This window comes from Ceratotherium simum, chromosome 10, assembly GCF_057802395.1.
Source record: "Ceratotherium simum simum isolate JZ-2026a chromosome 10, ASM5780239v1, whole genome shotgun sequence".
In the NCBI taxonomy this organism is placed as follows: Eukaryota; Metazoa; Chordata; class Mammalia; order Perissodactyla; family Rhinocerotidae; genus Ceratotherium; species Ceratotherium simum.
The window spans coordinates 31,809,890-31,829,659 of NC_141909.1; the positions used below are offsets into that span (position 1 = coordinate 31,809,890).

At 38.9% G+C, this 19,770-nt stretch overlaps 1 long non-coding RNA gene across 3 annotated transcripts in view; it reads left to right on the forward strand.

Moving 5' to 3' along the window:
* The window catches only part of LOC147916090 (uncharacterized), a 53,418-nt gene that overhangs the window by 8,605 nt on the left and 25,043 nt on the right, over nucleotides 1-19,770 (forward strand). The window contains exon 5 of one of the 3 annotated variants that reach the window (XR_015553398.1): nucleotides 13,765-14,001. The exons of the other annotated variants lie outside the window; for them this stretch is intronic. This is a non-coding gene — a long non-coding RNA (uncharacterized LOC147916090). Of the gene's footprint in view, nucleotides 1-13,764; nucleotides 14,002-19,770 lie in introns of those variants that run through there. 3 annotated transcript variants of the gene reach the window in all.

Genomic DNA, 19,770 nt, shown 5'->3' on the forward strand with positions numbered 1-19,770 from the left:
TAGAATTAGTCCTTCTCAGCAGCACATATGTATATCGTGGGCCTGGGAATGGCTGCTGGTCTATTTTGATTGTGGACAGCTGGTGTTAGCTAAGGGATTTATTGGGTTAGTCATCCCTAGTAACAATGATATGAAGTGTTTCTCCCTGGAATATTAGTTGATGTCTGTTATGTTTACTCTTTCAGCTATATATTTATTTTTCTTTTCCATTCAAGCACAACGTAATGTAAAAATGTTGTGGTTGGGAATCTGCTTCCCAAAATAAGTCACTGTTTTTACTAGAATCCGTTAGGTTGTTCCTATTTGTGGAATTCAATCATGAGACGTCAATTTATCATAGCTGTGGAAAACCAGCAGAAGGTTCAGAGGAAAGCCATGGAAATGAGGAGGGACTAGGAAAAGGAAATGCAGACATGAGTTCCTGAAGAGGTGAGGTGGAGGATAATGCTTACACATATTTTCATGACGCTTTTCTTAGCACAGCTACTCAAATCCACAATTCGTTGATCAACTTATGTACAACCTACTGTGGTCTTCTAGTTTATGAGGGCTCCCGTAGAGGATGTTTTCTATTGAGACATGGGCATGAACTGCAAGATGGTCACACAGTAGGTACTCTATATTTAGCAAACATTCATTGGATTAAATTGAATTCAATGTCAGTTTCTTTATAAGCATCATGCTGATAGTGAAGATCATTAAACTTTAAAATGTGTTCCCAAGGAACACCGTGGCATCTCCACTTGAGAACATCTTTTAAATTGGATGGCTAATTATTTGTTTAGAGTAAAAGCAGAGGAATCATTTTGAGTACTTAATAAGGACTCATACAGTTCTTGATTTTACTTGTGTGTTTTGCTTGTGTGTAGGCAAAACACTAAATCCGTAACTCAGGGGTGAAATAACACACGCATAGAAGATGACTAGGTAGGAAGAATCTTCTCATTTGAAATCTTGATTTTCCTCTAATCACAAAGTATGTGATAGTCTTAGTTCTACACTATCAAATTTCCTGACAAAAATACTATTACACACATTCCTGAGAGGGCCCAACATACACTGCAAAACTATTGTAGTCTCTGGGAGAAATTGATTCTGTGGAAGAGGGGATAGAATAAACATTTGACTTTTCTTAAAAAAGTAACTGCATGGAGGACATATTGTTCCAGAACAAATAGTGCCAATAGGAATTAATAGTTTCAAGCTGGGATATGATTATAATTATACTGTTGGAGAAACTCTCTGTTCTTCTTTTTCTGGCTGAAGGGTAGTGTAGGAGACATTCAGTGGTCACCAGTCCAGCATCCCATTATCCCCCTTCTCTTACCACCTCCATTCTCAACCAGGAAGTTTAGATGAGATTGACGCTACTTATATCTTTCAGTATATAATCAGGTGGGCTCTGATTGGCTTAATCTAATCAGTATATCCGAGTCTCCCTATCCACATGAGAAGAGTGTGTAACACAATCAGGCCAATGAGAATGTGAATTCCAGAAAAGACATTCTTTTCCTCTGAATGGTGTGGTAAGGAGATGTGAAGGCTGACACTGCTGAAGCCGTTTTGCTAATAGGAGGGAGACCCCAGATCCTGTGAAGATGAAGCTGATTAACTCTCTGTTCTTTAGTTTTCTCATCTTTAAAATGGAGATGATAATAGTGCCTTCCTCTAGGTTTGTTGTGAAATTAAATTGTTTAACTTATGTAAGATACTTAGAATAGTTAAGAATTCAATAAATGATAGTTTTTATTAGTAGATATAGTATATTTCCCCTCCCTGAGCCCAATGTAATAATTTTTTGGACCTGTGCTGTCTGGTTAATTGTATTTAATTCCTTAAATTACTTTTTTCCACTATTGGCTCTACACTCAAGCGATCTCTGCAATTCTTCATTGATTTTGAGACTTTCCACAGAATTGGTTTTACCACTAATACATTGTTCATGTCAGTATTTAGATAATGAAACCTTAGGGACTAACCTCTAAGAGCCATCTCTGGATTTCTAGTATCTCCAAAATACCCTGATTCTTCCTCTCGAACCCTCAGCTCTGTCTGGGAATGGTTTTGCAGAGAAGGAAGAGTTGAGAGTGAGAAGAAAGACGAGTGAGAAGGGATAGTTGCAATGCTGTCTCCTAGCAGCGCCCACAGACTGGCTGTGTTTCCAAATGGTAACTAACCTGGGGGCATCTGTTGAACTCAGTGAAGTCTGAGCTAATGAAGGTCTGCATATGCTTATGTCCGAGAGGCCAACAACCGCACACACACAGGCTTCTGTGCTGTTCTTGCTGTGCTAGTAACACTTCCTCCTTTAATACCCATGTTTATTTGCTTATTATTTTAAAGATAAGATTAGCAGAGAAAGAGAATAACAGAATCAATTCTAGAAGATATAAATAATGGATTTTTCTTTCAAAAGCAACTATTCTGTTTTAGTAAGAAATTTGTCAAGTTTTTAGTTAAATTTGACAGAACAAAGACATCTGATATTTATAGATATTCTTGTAGTTCTCTGGGAGAGCTGGGAACCACGTGAAGATATGTACATTCAAAACAAAAAGGGTTGGGGCTGGCCTGGTGGCTTAGCTGTTGAGTTCGTGCCTTCTGCTTCGGTGGCTCAGGGTCTGCCGGTTCAGATCCTGGGTGCAGACCTACTCACCGCTCATCAAGTCATGCTGAGGTGGCGTCCCACATAGAAGAGCTACAACTCTACAACTATGATATACAGCTATGTACTGGTGCTCTGTGGAGAAAAAAGAAAAAGAGGAAGATTGGCAACAGATGTTAGCTCAGGGCCCATCTTCCTAAAAAACAAAAAACGAAAAAAAGGGTCTAAAACATAGGTTACCGGTGGGTAGAGGAGTGGGATGGGAGAGGGTGAGGCTTGAAGGGAAATATCCATTTTTTTACTCTACGGACATCTGTACAGTTAGAATTTTATTTTATGGTAAATTTGTGTCTTACTTGTATAATTTTAATAAATTAACTTTAAAATGACAATAATTCTGTCCAAGTTAAGGGTTATACTTTCTACAACTAATTGTTCAGATGAGATTATTGTAATCATTCCAGGTGTTTATACCTGAGTCCACCTGATGATTCAGGTGAGTTCAGACTCCATTAAACTCAAATGTTAGGTGTATAGATAACTCCTTATTTATGTTTGGAACATTACATAATTTAATGTTCCTGAAAGGCTACCTTGCCTATCTCTTTTTTGACCCCCGCCCCCATTTTCAATACTGTAGATATTCGAGCTGTATTTACTTCTGCAATGAATATTTTGCCTGAGAGATTTGTTCTGATATAAAACAGCATGTTGGGTCTCCTGGATATTTATGACTCTTGGCTTTCATCACTTTGTGTTGAATGAAAATCATTTGCCTTGTGAATGGAATTTCGCAGTAACCTCACGCTTGTGGTGATTAGAACTTTCTGCTGCAGCTGGATCCAGCCAGCTCATGAAAAGTAGAAACTTCAAGCTAGATGGGCCTTTGGGGTCATCCAGCCCAAGCTTTTAGTTCATACATGGGGAGAAGTTGGCCCAGGATGCTCAGAGGGATTTCCAAGGTCCCTGCATTACTATTAGGGGCAGGATGTGGACTAGAAGTCAGTTCTTCTGGCTCATTCTGCTTCCTGACACATGATGTGCTGAGGAGTCACCCAGAAGTCAGCCTGCTCGCTTCATCTGCATTCTGGATGCCGGAAACAAAGTTGAACCATGTGGGGCTTGGGGAATCCAGATAATAGCAAGTGAAGTTTGTGGAGTAGGATGTGGAGTAAATAAGCAATAAAATGCAGGTTTAAATTGAGGAATATCTTGCATCTGTGTAGCGTTTAAAAAGAATTTTTTTTTTCCTGCTCATAAAAATAATACATGCTGGGCCGGCCCCGGTGGCCTAGTGGTTAAGTTCAGCACTCTCTGCTTCGGTGGCCTGGGGCCTGGTCCCCTGGCATGGACCTACATCCCTCGTCTGTCAGTGGCCATGCTGTGGCAGCAGCTCACATACAAAAAGAGGAAGAATGGCAGCGGATGTTAGCTCAAGGTGAATCTTCCTCAGGAAAAAAAATACTACATGCTTAATTTAGTAAATTTTTGAAAGCATAAAGAAGAAAATTAAAATTACTCAAGTGCATTATGAAGAAATGATCAAGATTAATATTTTGGAATTACACACACATATAATCAAAACAGATCACATTGCATACATAATTTTGTATCCTAATTTTTTCACTTAATAGTATATATGCTGAGCACTTTCCTATGTCATTGAATGTTCTGCAAAAATATGATTTTTAAATGGCTAAATAATATTCTCAGGTTGTTTTTGATTTCTATCATTCTAAGTGATGAACCATTAGAACTGGACGATGTGGAATAAATCCTGATAGAAAATTAAAAGAAAGAGGTACTAAGGTTTGGTGCTTTGATCTGAGATGTCAGAGTGGAATGAATGGTGACAACAGCAGTTAAAAGCTGTCAGTCCTCTGCAAGCAGCAACATGGGGTCGTTTAGAGGCAGGTGACAGAAAGTCAATTCAAAGACACACACTTAAGATAATGTAATAGTTTCTTATTTTGTGCTCTCCATCTGCATAAATTTATGATGCAAAGCACTGTTTAGGCCACAGACTGGTCACTGAGGCTGCCACGAGATTAAGCCCTCATCTTGAGGTGGAGTGACTTAGATGCATAACTGACCCTTCAGAACTCAGGCATTGATTTTCCAGGTCACTTTGTCCCCCTTCAACACACGGCCTTTAGAACATGTCATTGCTTATTACTCTCCCACCAGAAGCAGGGCAATTACAGGAGGAAGGGTTAAAATTTAAAACAGTCCACTTTGTTCCAGATTAATCAATTTTGCTAAAAGGTGTGATGAAGAATGAGGTAAAGTATTGGAGGTGCTGGCCTTCATTTACTTCACGTGTTTCACATTTGCCATAGATAATTGAGAACTTGCAGCCAACAGAACCTCAAAGGTGAAAGTCAAATCCAGCATCAAGGCTGGTCTATCATTTGGGGCTGTGAGGCAGCTTAAATGATTAGAGAGGGCCCCACTTCTGAAAAGTGCTGGGAGAATGGGGCTGGGACAGAGATGGAAACCCAGCCTCCTTTTGGTACTCTGGGCACAATAATGCCTTTCCATCCCTCTTTCCTCCTTTCCATAGATTTCTAGTAAATTGATCATTAAAGAAGCTAATTATACCTCTGTTCTAATGAATTAAACAGAATTCAGGTAGGGAGCACAGTCCTTCAGGTGAAAAGAGTGTTTATGTAATGATTCCAGGAAATGTTCCTAAGTCTGATAAATACTCGCAGGTACTGAGAGCAATAAAGATGCAGGGGTATTTTCCTTTCTTTGTGTTTTCATTGTGGGTTGGGTTGATGATCAGTGTGTTGCCAGCAGGGTATGGTTTCCTCCTGTGCAGAAATCCCAAATTTGCAGCTCTTGATGGGGGCTGAGCTCAGGATGTGATTTCTTCCTTTCTCCAGCAATTTTCTGCCTGCCTGCATGAAATGCTAATGAACATCTTACACATGACAGAGCAATGAGATGTAGCCTGGTTTTTTATTTTTGGCAGATTTTGACTTTCCGAAGTCTAGGTCTTAATGTAACAGTGACAAGACACTTCTAGCAGACCCTTGCCCCTCCTCATCCAAGTTTATACTCTGGGTGCTCCTCTCCTTGCATTGAGGTGATGTGTGGTGTCTCTGATTTGAAGTAAACTCTATATTGCTGTGGCATCCCTGCATCCCATCTTCTTCCACCAGGCCCCTGTGTCCAAAAGTCTAGGACCAGCAAAGTAAGGCTTGAACTTCAATCTCAGATAAATTCAGACATTTATTATCGGTTGTAAATGAGTAGCATGAAAGCCATATTTTATTTATTTATTATTTTAACTAGTTGGGAGTGGGAAAGGGCAGAAATAGGGAGTTGAACATGCTTGTGGGCTACAGGTTAAATGCCTAAATGATTTTATAATTACACCATCAAATGAACTTACTTGTAGGAGGGACTGCAGTGAAAACAGAGGTTCTGGTAATCAAATTTTGATTTATAGACTTGGAGGATTGATAGTGCCAGTGGGAGAGCTTAATTTGGGCATGGTGACCATCATTTGCAGAATCAATTGGTGGTACTCCAATACTCTTGCCACATCTGCAGGAGGGCCACCCACAGATTCTGTGAGTGACAGAAGAATGCATGAGGCACAAGGATGGAACCTTGCTAACTGCGAGACAAATACAGATGCCGCTTTGGGGGAAGTCTTCTGTTAGCATTGATGGATGAGGCGCCCAAACGTGCAAGGTTGGGATTCATCCTGTTTCCTGTTTGCAATCCAAGGCTGCCTGTGGCAGTTGGGCACAATTTACTTTGATTGTAGAAGAGTGAGAGAGACAAGAGAAGAAAGAGACGGATTTTGTAAATGCAATAAAACTTAGAAAGATTTAGGGCAGAGAGAAAGATGGGCCTGGGGTTACATTCCCCAGTATGAACCCAGCTTGTGCAGGGTTCTCTGGTTCCGAGGTTTAATTCAGGCTCTGTGTCTTCTTATGGCTCTTCCGTCTTCAGCTTCTGCTCTCCTCATTCATCTTTTTAGTGACCTCAGAAATTCTAGTGTTTAATATTAAAGTTACTATCCAAAAGTCCATGGCTGCAAGATATGCCACTAAAAGGCCCTTTGATCACTAATATACTCAGGAAAGGATGTTTCCTCTTAGCTTCTGTTACATAGAAAAGAAATGGCAAGATGCCCCAATTGGATAAGTAAGGTAGGAATATACTTGGTCTGCTATAGACCTGATCTCAGATTAGCCTAGGGTGGTGAACTTGGAATAATAATTAAAAATACTAAGAAAGGTGAGTTGGAAATGTCCTTAACTTATCTGAAAGATCTTCAATATTTAGAGAAAAAATTAATAAATGAGCATTTGTGGTTGGAATAACAAAGGCTAAGAGAATTTTGTTCAAGGTTATCAAGGTGTGAAGAACATAGATTGGGTTGACATGCACTGGCCTGATCCAGGAACACCAGGCAGGAGATAGAACTTGAAGCTTGTGAATCTATAGCATGTACTTTTTACAGAAGAATAAGCATATGAGATATAAATGAATTCAAAAAAGGCTTGGATAAATAACAGTAATTGGTTATTTGGAAGTTAGTAGTGTCTGTAAGGTACATTTCCATCTTTGCTTTTAATATTCTAAATATTATTTGTAACTAATTTAAAAAACATATTCTTTTAGTAGTAATTTGGAAAACATAAAAAAGAAGAAAATAAAGATTAAGTGTAATCTCATTTTACAGACTTTTAACAATTTGATGTATTTGCTTTCACTTTTTCCATACTGTTTTAAAGTTATCTTACATAGTTATGACTGCAATTTTGTGTTATTTTGTATTTTTATTTAAGCCCAAAGGTTACTCTAAGTCTCCAGGGAATGTTTATTTTAAATGTGATTTTAAGATGCCATTGACTTTAGGACACATTATTTTACAAACTGCTATGAAAGGAAAAAAAATGTTTCCAATTAAGCTGTGACATAGAGCCTTAATGATCTCCTTACATGACACATTTGTTGCTCACACCAGCCTTTTGATGCTTTGACATTTCTTTCATCTGTTGTAGGGATCTGGCAATTCTTTTGCCTTTAGTTGCCTTGCTTAGCATGTAGGAGATGCTTCTTTTGCATATTTCTCAGAAAATAAAATGTAGCACAGTTTTATCCACTTAGGTTCCATAAAGCACTTACATGATTTGTTGCATTTGGACAAATTATGGAATAGTGATCATTCCTCCTATGATGAATATTTTCTTCACCAATATAAAACTTACCCACTGCTGCTCTGTTGGCATGCCTTTTTTGTGTACACAATAACTTCATCTCAATGCTGAATCACAGTGTTACTTTTGAAGACATCTGAAATGGCAGTGAAATCAACATGTGTAGTACCAACAATGTACATAATTCAATTGATGTAATGACAAGATGAACATCTGTAACCAAGTTTATGCATGTCTGGTAATAACAGTTACTTTGTGCCTACTGTGTGGCTGATGGGCATAATAAGATGTCGGCTACTATAAGACACCTTCCAATTTCAGAGATGCCAAAATGTGGAAAAAGATAAATTTTAACACCAATGGATGCCATAGAATTTAATTAACCATTTTGTAATTCTGGGTCTCTTATTTATAAAAATTTATTTATTTGTAAAAAACAAATTTTTTTTCTCTTATACTACAAATGTTTCTTTGCACTTGTGACTATTTCTTTAGGATAGATTCCGAGAAGTGGAATTATTCAGTCAAAGAATACAAACATTTTAAAGGTTTTTGACTTACATTTCTAAATGGCTTTGCAAAAAGGTAATTCCAATTACATAGTCTTATAAGCAGTGTTTAGAAACACTGCTTGGGTCAGTGTCTTCCTCATCTTTGACACCTTCTATCTGCATGTCATCCTCCTCACCCTCAGAGGTGGTGTGATAAGCGGAAAGTTATGGGAATTAGAAAGTTTGAAATGAGAAGAACTAGTTTCGAATCTGGTTTTTCCACTTCCTAGTCATGTGTGATGTTAGGAAAATTGCCTAACTTTTCTTGGTCATCATCTTTCTCATCGTTTTCACAGCAACCTTTTGATATAGATACCATTAAGCCCATTTCACACTTGAGAAAATGGAGTTTAGCAAGATTAGATAATTTTCCCAATAGTCAGGGTTCAAATACACAGAGCCTGACTTTAGCATCCATACATAAGGACTGCTATGTCCTATAGCTGAACACGGTATTTTGTGCCTAGAAAACTGGCAATAAGATATAGCTATTATTATGGCTGCTATGACTCAGAACCAAGATAATGGAAGTATTTACTAAAGGTGGAAACAAAACCTCAATGGCAGACCTGTGCTAGAGTTATTTTGGAGTACAGAATCATTCTCATTCTACCTCTGACCCCAACCACATGTAAGGCTAACCTTGATTAGAGTGGTAAATGTCATTTGTAATTGAAAGATCTAATTTTTATAATTCTATTTCCGCTGTAATGAAGAATTACACTTTTGACATTTTAAGTTAATGCTCTAGACAGCCCTGGATTGACATATGTGGTACTAGGGGCCTTAAACCAAGAGCTGAAATATAGAGATGAATCCTTAATTAATGAGTTATAGGTCCTATTAAAACATTAAAGTTAAATAAAATATCTGCAATTAGCGCTATTTTGAAGTGTTTAAAAATGTTCAGATTTTACATGCATAAAAACATAGGGCAAAATATATATAGATTTTCATAAATTGAAGCACATATACAAATTCTTGGCTAGGGGTCAGCCTGGTGATGCAGGTGGTTAAGTGAGCACACTCTGCTGCGGCGGCCTGGGGTTCTCGGGTTCGGATTCTGGGCAGGCGTGCACTGACGCACTGCTTGATAAGCCATGCTGTGGCGGTTTCCCATATAAAGTAGAGGAAGATGGGCACGGATGTTAGCCCAGGGCCAGTCTTCCTCAGCAAAAAAGATGAGGATTAGCATTGGATGTTAGCTCAGGGCTGGTCTTCCTCATCAAAAAAAAAAAAAAAAAAAAAATTCTTGTCTAATGATGCATTATTATCTCTTTGGCTCAGCATGAAGAAATACAGTCTAATTTCCTTATCATTTCCTCCCCTATCTTATTAGCATTTCAGAGGTTAATCCTCTGTTAACACATCTTCTCAGAGTGCTCTTGTTTTTCACTCACTAGTTTTAATTTTTTTTATCCACCATAGGGAGATATTGTCCTCATTTTTTTTGCATTTGGGTAGAGGATTGATGTTGTTCAAGTGTCACGTTTAAGAACGTCTTTCTCTTTCTTTTCCATTCCATTCTTTTCAAGTTCTCTGTTGCATCTGAAATAGTCTCTAAGTTCCTGGAGAGGATAAAAAAATCATTTTATGGCAAAGCTAGAACAGAAACTACTGCAATTATTTTTCCTTTTTCAAAACAGAGAATCAAACCTCATTTTCTATGCAATTTTGACCCAAGTCATCTTGTTTGGGCAGACAAACAGGGCAGTGACTCAGCCATGAACACACCCACCCTCACAGTCCCTGGGGGGGGGGGAGGATCTTGTGATATGACCACCAAAATGTGCATTCTGTTTGATTTTCCATAGAAGCATGAAAATATCCCTTAATGGACCCATTTAAGAAACAATATTTTAAACCTATGCCAAGTAAAGATAAACTCATTCAGGGGCTGCTGGCAACACCTAACTGTGGCTTTGCAGATTTGTACCAGCATCTTGATATGATTCCAAAGCAAGGAAGGTCAATGAAAAATGAAAATCTAAATCAAAATATTTCTGTTTTTGAAGGAAGAGAAGAAGAAGCCTCATTGCTTCACATTTACATAAACACTTATAAACATGCCAGAAAACCCCTTTTATTTCTAGAGTATATGTCAGTTCTTTTGAGATGAGAAAAGTCAGACTTCAGGCCTGGACATAATTGGAATCATTTATTGTTCATGATTTAGTGTTTTGTTTTTTTCAGAGTTGATTACTCTTCAAGGTCAAATAACAATAATAAAAAAGAACTTTTTCTTTAATTTTATACCACTGTAAATGAGAATGTACTGTGGATTTTGTCGAAAAGAAATAAGTGAATTTGAAAATTTGTTTAAGACACGCTGCTCGTCTGGAATGTGGCTAGGTCCAGTTCATCATCATCCTTTAAATATTTTTTTCTAAATAAATTTAGACAAATGAACAAATCTGAAATATGTTGTTTGGGAACTTCTCAAGAAACTCCAAAGTTGTGACTCTTAGTGTGTATGTATTGAAAACTGTTAAGAGTGAAGAAAGGGAAAGTCAATTTTAGGATCCTAAGGATATATAGTTAAATCACTCTGCTTTGTTCCGTGAAAGTGACTGAAGACTAACGGAATCCGTTTTCATCTCTAATGTGATGCTGTTTGTGATAGTGACAATTCATATGATATAGAAGTTAACCTGCCTCATGAATAAGATGTAATGCAGGTTTCTGTTTATGTTACTGAATCACAATCCTTTCAAACTCTTCTCCCCAGTGCATTTATCTCTACTAGAGAGCTCTATCAGAAACCCCCTATAATCTGTGTGGGTAGACAGGCATAAAAGTACCAGAGAGTTATTAATGACAGGGGAAATGGAAGATTAACTTTCTTAAAAGCTGAAAGGCTCAGAACATGTCTTTTGATTTTACCCAGGTACGAGGGTCTGGAAAATGTCTCGTTTAAATATACAGGTATTTTCATGGGGCTCTTAAATCTTTGTCCTATACTGTAGTTTCCTTCCATATGTTTATTGTCAACTAACAGCTTAGAACTGATGAGCTGTGTGGAAACATTTTGTAAAGCTGCACTTCTTCCTTTCTGACAATGGCTTCTTTTGTTTAACTCAAACTTCTTCTCTAAAAAGGATATGATTTCTTTGCATTTTTTTGGTCAATAAAACATGGCCAGTAAGGGCACCTTTTACACGATATGAAAGAGAGTTTAGTTAGCTATAGTTTCTTTTATTGTGATCAAGATGGATGTGACACAAAGATGCTTGTGTTTTGGGAAGATCATTCTGGCCACAGTGAGGGAAATGGGGTGAGACTGGAGGCAGGGAGAATGGATTGAGAGTGTTACAACAGTCCCTGGAAAAAAGAGTAATGGCCTGAACTATGGCAGTAGGAGGGGGATGGAGAGGAGGGAACAGAATTCAAGGATGTTTTAGGAAACAGATGTATTGGAAGGATGTATCGAGGGGGAAACAGGATTTATTATGATTCAAAAATATCTTCCTTGGTTGATGGTAAATAACATTAATTGAGATAAAGAATGCAGAGGAAAGATGCTGCTGTGACGTTTTGAGATCGAGATGCTTTTGATACATGCACATGGTTCAGTTAGGAGCTGAGCTTGAAAGAGAAATCTGTCCTGAAGATTCAGAATTGGTAGTTGTCCATCTACGTGATAGTTGGGAGTGTGTGGTTTGAGAAGAGAAGGGAGGAGAGGAAGGAAAATGAGAAAATCCAAACACGAAAGGGTGGGTAGAAGAAGAGGAGGTTGTGAAGGAGTGTCCAAGAGGGGAGGCAAGGATGCTTGGGTCTCCACACCCATCACATGAAGAATGGTTGAGTGAATGGGCCGTGATTGGCTCCAGGGAGAGCAGATCCTCTTGAGAGTGGAATAGTGCGCCTTTTAGTCTTTTTAAAGAGGGACTAGATTTAGTCTGTGTTGCTCCTGAGGGCACTGAGGAACTTTTGTGACAGTCAATTCTGCATTTGTTTATGGAAGCACTTAGAAGGAATAGAAACACACAGCATGGGATATAACTACCTCAAAGTGTCCTTAGCTGCCTCCTCATTAAAGAGAGGCTTACTGCCCATCAGTTAAGGAGTAAGTCCTGATTGGAAGATGCTGGGTGGGAACACTAGGTGATTTCTAAAATTCTCTGAAGTCTAAGAGTGGATAAAAAGTTCATAAAAAGCCATACTTTTTTTCGGTAAGGAAGATTGTCCCTGAGCTAACATCTGTTGCCAATCCTCCTCTTTTTGCTTGAGGAAGATTGTCCTTAAGCTAACATCTGTGCCAATCTTCCTCCGTTTTGTATGTGGGACGCTGCCACAGCATGGCTTGATGAGCATCATGTAGGTCTGTGCCGGGATCTGAACCCACAAACCCAGGGCCACTAAAGTGGAGCATGGGAACCTAACCACTATGCCACCCGGCCGGCCCCAAGTCATACTTTTTATGAAGGTGTTTTGCAAAATTTAAGTTCAGCTTCAAGGGGACAGTTCCATGCCATAATGACAGAGATACATGCACAGTAAGAGAAATGGTATTTCCCCTTCACGTTCTCCCCAAATTGTGACACCTTTCCCCCTTTTCCTGCGTTGTAATATTCAGGCTTAGAAATTACATGAATTAACCATTCTGAGGAAAGATCAGACAACTTTTCTTGCATTGTTATCCTATTTGTGTCTGAAAATAAGAAAGTATGTTTATAGTTGTTTGTTGTCTGATAGTCAAATGATCAATATTGTTTTTCTAGAGAAGATATGATCTTTCATAATACAGATTTGTTACTATGCTAATTCCACATCAGATTCTGAAAATGTCTTAGAGAGCTTCACTCTTACTGTGGCACCATAATGCTGTATCTATTGTACCAAAGAAGATTCAGACAGAAACATCCATTGTTCTTGGGGAATCCTTGAGAATACATGAAATGGAAATAACCAAATGTGTTGGTCATATTTGATCCTATCACAGACAGGCAAGTGTGGCAGGGTTAGGAAGGATATAGCTTATTTTACAGAAAAACGTCTCCGATAGGACATGTATATTGAAGTTAGCATGTTGGGACAAGAACTAGGAGTAGACTTGACTGGGAGTTGGGTTGTTCATATAATTTCTCCCTCTCAGTTACATAGACTTTATTATACTAAATTACAATTTGCATCATTCAAATGCAAATGAATTTTGAAAAGCCCTGTGTGGGCTTCATGTAATTCTTTTTGGGCAAGAGCTGCTCAATGTTTCACTTATTCAAAAGAATTCAGTGATGCAACTGGTTCCCAGGGAAAAAAAAATGTGAATTTGAAAGTGATCTTCCTATTGGAAGGGGTGGTGTAATCAGATCAAATTCACATCTGGTTTTATTTTGCTGACTGTCTCTCCTCTTGGCTTCCCTAAAGTATAAATATGTGACTTATGGAATATAATGCTCTTTACCTGACTTTCCCTTGTTTCCAGAGTCTGAATCTTTGCTGAATTATGATCCCACTTAAATATTGACTATAAAAGTAAGAAACAAAAAGGAAAGTTTTGAAAAGCGTAACAAGCTAACAATGTTTTTATGGAAATGTGGAAATTCATTCAATAGTCACGCTTCATTTTTGGCCTTTATGAACCAATCTTGCAGCCGACTAAACTGCTCATAACACAGGACACTTCATAAGTCACCAAACCTCCCTTGGCAGTTTAACATCTTTTGTTCTAGAAGGTAAGAAAATATTCACACAACTTTTAATGCTCTCCAGCTGTTCATTGGTAAAGACCTCAGCATAAGACTTATAGGGAGAAAATTATGCTTGGTTTAAATTCTGGAAGAGACTCTGTGAAAGGCCTGACTCTCTTTAGCTTTTGCTCTCAGGAAATATATCTTTTCTCATCAGCCCTGTGACACTTGTACTGCTTCATAAAGCTTTTCAGTAGTGATTCTGTGGTCGCCGGTTCAGGTTATTTAGTGACCAACTAACTGGTGTGAGCTTCTCTTCAGATGTTTTTCTGACCCTCTTTTTCCAGATGGAGAACATAGTGTAGTTCTAAATAGGTCCTGTGGAACATTGATCACACAGGATGCTTCGTGGTGAAAAGGGTGCACGAGATAAATCATTTTGGGAAACGAATTTAGAGCTTATAATTACAGATTGCGTGTTAAAAGGTCTGAGAAATTCTCCAGTAAAGAATTCCTACTTAACTCTGTTTAACCCTGCAGTAGAAGACAGTATTTAAGAACACCATCTTTCACTACAGATTGACTTGGACTCAAATCCCAGGCTCACTACTAGCCACGCAACTTGGGCAAGTTACTTCCCCGGACAATAGGAATCCTCTGTACATCGCCTGTGCAGTGGGAATAATGAGTCCCACCTCATAAGCTTATTGTGGACAGCAAATAATATAATGTAGTAAAACATTTGGCAGAGTGCCAGGACTATAGTCCACACTGTGACTCATTTTTAGTAGAATATTGTTATCTTATTTGACCTTATGACTCTTTTGGGGCAACATACAAGAAACTACTCTTCTAAGGAAACATGATGGGAAATGCTGATCTGATAGATTGAGATGTTTGTCAATACTTTGAAAGAACTGAGACAGCCAGTATCCATTATATCGTGAGATTTCTCTAAGTTGGCTGAAACCTCTCTCCCAGTGTTGTTTCATAGACAATCTATATAGAATTTTGGGTGAATAATATGAAATTGACTTTGAAATAGAATACACAATGGTTGTTATGAACAAGGCCTATTTTCTGTCTTGAATATCAAAAGCTAAGTTATAGGTTGTAAGTGTTCGGAAAGAAGCCCCAAGACGGTGAGTGAGAAAGAAGGGAAATTTGTTTCCTTATATAAAAAAGAAGTTAATGGAGAATTTGAACACCTGTGGGAGCAGGATTGGTGCCAAGTCGTCTTTTAGAACAGAGACAAGGTAACGAGGTTGATTATTAATAAGAGTCTAGTAGGTAATTGGTTTTTAAGCCCAAGTGAAATGTAGGAAAGGTTTGTGTTCAACTCCAGTAACTATTCTTTTTGGTTTTTTTCTCTCCCTCTGAGGTACCTCCTGCTCTTAATTCCTCCTCCCCCTAGGCACCTTGCTCAGATGAGCTGTAACCTTATGGAAACCTGCTCTTAGTTATCTGAACTTTTGAAAAGATCTGATCATTAATTCATGTGACAGTATAAAGCAGGTTTTCTCAAGCTCTGCCCTATGGGCATTTTGGTCTGGATAGTTCCTTACTGTGGGGGGCCATCCTGTACTTGGTAGAATTTGAACCAAATCTCTGCCAATAGCACCCTTCATCCTGGTTGTGACAACCAACAATGTCTCCAGACGTTGCCAAATGATCCCTGGAGGGCACCCTCCCATGGGCCCTCATCAAAAACCACTGAGTAAAAAGGTTTTCCAACAGTTAAATCTGTACCACTCTCTGAGTTAGATTCTTTTTACCATATGTAATTTCTTAATTACCAAAGACACAGCTTTGAACAGAATATTCATTTATAGGACCCAGGTCAGGGAAGAATGGGTTTGTACTCCAGGCAATCCCATCCGGGAGGTGGGGTGGATGCCTCCTTTATTTACCAAAGAGGCCAAAGCTGTTAGAGAGTAAACGCTCCTCCTCAGCGGATGGCTTGGGACAGGTTTGAGGCTTCGTCCACATCTGTATTACACTTTGAAGTCTATTTCCCACCCTTCACTCCAAATATTTTTAACAGTTGGGCATTAAGCAATGGAAAGGGTATCCAAGAGTCGATCTGATTAGGTCGTTAATAAAACAAAATAGACGGACTGCTAGCTTTTGTGGTTTGGTAACTGAATTAGGTTTACTGTTCAAAAATCCTATGGCAAAAGAGCACTTCCACAAAAGGCAAAAAATAAATGCTAAGTTGGTGATATTTCAAGGTGTCTTTAAAATACACATTTGGCATTGAATCCAAAAGAATAAGAGCTGAAGTCCAAAGATTGCTGTTTTTTCTTTAATTTGCATTTGGCTTTTTGAGTTGTCTTTCCGAATGCACGTTCCCCGCTCTCCTTCCTCAACCGCAGTTCTTCTCTGTGAACTTTTGTTTAACAAAGAGGAACATGCACTGCGCAATGAAAACATGGGCTGTAAATCATTTCAGCTGTAAAATGTAGCTGTTTGGAGCCCGGTAATTGGGCCTCTGGTTCTGAAAATAAGAAGGACTGCCAACATCTTAATGTGTTGGTTAATTGGTCCACAGGGAGAAACCCCGGGAGTGTCCAAGAGACCGTTTTTTGACTTTTTATTGTTCTAACTTTTTCACAGAACCTGCATTATTCCCTTGCTAATCCTTTGCTGCAAATAACTGTTTGTTTTGTGTGGTAAAATACCGTTGGTACCGCAGAATTCATAGCTCTGACACAGAGGGAACCTTTGAAAGGCTTGAATGCAGGCAAAAATATGCGTGCTTTGTAGATGCAGTGCAAAGTAAGCAGGAACATTTCTTTACGGTCACAGCATGACTTGGGGACACCAGGTACAATGTTATCTGTGAAACCCAGGTTGGGAGCAATGCAAAATACTTGCATTGGTCACAGAGCAAATAGTTAACTAATTTATTTTAGATATTTGACGTGTGCTCAGAATTCTCATTGCTTCACGAAATCCATAGTTTAAGAATAAGGATGTAGGCTATATAAACGTGCAGATTTGAAGTAAAAATATCAAAGCATTCAGTGACCTGATATGTGCTGCAGTGATCTGTTTTCTGAAAGTCAGATATTAAGGAGACAGTCTAGTCTCTGAAGTGTTAGAATACGAATTCCTTGCAATGAGATAAGAAGAGGGTTTAGTCCTCTTTCCATTTTGCCAAACCTGAGAAAATGTATTAAAATACATCTAACCTTGCACTTCTTTCTTTTAATTGATAAATGTTAATCCTGAGACAAAAAAGTATGGTTCCTGGGATGTTGGGACTATCCATTACAGGAACAAAGGGAGATTCTGGGGAAAGTCAAAGTTGAGGTGAGCTGAGCCAATGGTTGAATATCAACTTCTTCTCTTTCAGAGTGTGGAGAGCAATAATGGTCTAATATCACTTTCCTCTCCTGGAGTTAGGGTCTGATATCCCTAGCACCCAGCATCATAGGGTACTCAATGAATGCTGACTGAACTAATTAATAGTAATAATCACCTTCATAGTATATCTTTTTGGCTTACAGGCCGAGAGAGGACTCAGGAAGGTGGACAATGATCGGCAGTTGTGGTAGGTCAGCCTCGTGGAGAATAGATCATAGAAGAATGGATCAAAGAAGATCGATTCTTTGGACCAAAGTAGTAGAAACTCTATTTAAAGCAGCTAAACTAAAAAGGGGGAATTTATTAAATACTGAGGGGTCTCACTAAACCCAAGGACAGGAATTCAGTCAAGACACAGGAACTAACTAGAAATAGAGGCTCAACCACCTCCAATGTCTTTGGTTCTGCTTATTTCTGCTCAATTGCACCTCCTTTTCTCCATGGAACATTAGCCTTCTCTGCCTCTCTTTTACCCATAGCAAGAGACATGGCAGATATCAAAATATCAACATCCAAACTTTTCTTTTTACTGCCTCAAATCTCTGGGAACTGAGTCTAAACATCTTGGGGAAGGACCTCATTGGCCCAATTTGGATCAGAGAGTCACCCCTGCTCCACTGAATAGGATCAGCGGTGGGATGTCATGCTACCAACAGGGTGGCTCAGGTGTTAGCCTGCGACAAAGTGAGAGGGACAGTTCTTAGGAGGGAATACCAAACTGATGATACCACATCCACAGGTTTCCACATAATCCAAATCATAAGTGGATGAGGAGGAAGAAAAAATTTTTCAGTCACATGGAGGTTTACTATCTGTAAAGAGAGAAAGAAAGTAATATATCTGTCACTTCACAGGAATTCACTAGGGGCTATTATGGGCTGGTGAAATCAGAAATGGCTTATAAGGGATGGAAAGATTAGAATCTGACCTGGAAGGATAGGCTAGATCTGGAGAAGTAGAGGAGAGAGAATAAGGCTTTCCACACAAGGGCTGCGCAAAAAATGGTCCAGAGGCACTAAAGAACTCCACATTTAGTGGCAGGGAGAACCTGGCCTGATTGTATTTAGATATGCCTACGGAGAATGTGCAAGATAAATTTGGATAATTAGGGTGGCACCAGATTACAGAGGGCTTAGAGAGGTGGGCAGAGGATTTAGATTTGGCAAGCAAGAATGAAACGGTAAAGATTTTTGTAGAAAGAGTAATATGATAAAAAAAAGTTTTAGAGGATTAGTTTGGTAGCGATGTATAAGACACACTCAATGACCAAGACACTGAAGGCAGGAAGGCTTCCTAGGAGACTGCTTTGGGGTTCAGCATAAAATGTAGATTCTCAGACCTCATTCCTTCTGTTGAATCTGAATCTCTGGGATTAGGGCTGGGAGTTTCTATGTTCGGAAAATTTCTCAGGTAGCAAATGCTGAGGATATACCGAAATTATTACTGATCTGCTATTTTTCAGCTTGGGCAGTGACAAACTAAAATTTTTTAAGTAGGGAAACAAAATCATCCTTTGAGAAGTACAGTTCACTCTTCATTAATTGGAGGAATGGAAGAGGAGAGGAAAGCAATAAATAATCCAAAATCTCAGCTAATTTAAGACTGTCAACTCAACTATCCAGTTTCCCCCTGCTTTTATTTATTTAATTAGTTATTTATTTTGTTCTTTTGAATAATGTAACACCTTTGAATCCACCATCCAAATCAAAAGCTGGGACCCTGGCTATTGCTAAATCTAACCTGTTCCATGCCTCCATCCCACTTCATTGTCTGGAAGTTTACTCCCAGAGGTAACCATCATCCTGGAACCCATGTTCGTCATTTTCCTGCTTTTCTTTTTATATAATTTATTGTATGTGTTATTGTTTATTGTATGCATTACTGTGGTGTTCCTAAAAAGTATATGCAGTTGTAACTGTTTTGACTTTATAAAAAGGGTAGCATGTTGCAAGCAGTGCTTTGGAACTTACTTTTTAAGTTTAATATTACGTTGCTAAGATTCTTCCATGTTGTTGGGTGTCCCTGTAGTTCAGGTGACCGAGCTCTTGGAGTGACTGTGGGAATGGGGCACAGGGACCTGGGCTGAGCTTGGCACGCCCCCAACAAGCAGTTCAGAAGCACTGACTGGCTCCAGCCACCTCCCCTTCCCAGGGTGGGAGGCGGGAAGCCACGCATTGGTATGTCTTGTCAGGAAAGGGGAGGTTGAGCCAATGGATTTCCAGTTCCTCAACCCTAGTAGCTCAGAGGAGCAATGGCTTCTTCCTTTGCATACCTGTGATCAGCTATAATCTATGCCTGCCATAATGCTAAGGAGAACGTGGGTGTTATTTATGGTTAATGTGCAAATTGCTGAGTTCATCCTGATGCCCAGAACTAACTGTACATTCTGCTTATTTTTCTCATATTATTTATAATATACATTTATAGTATCT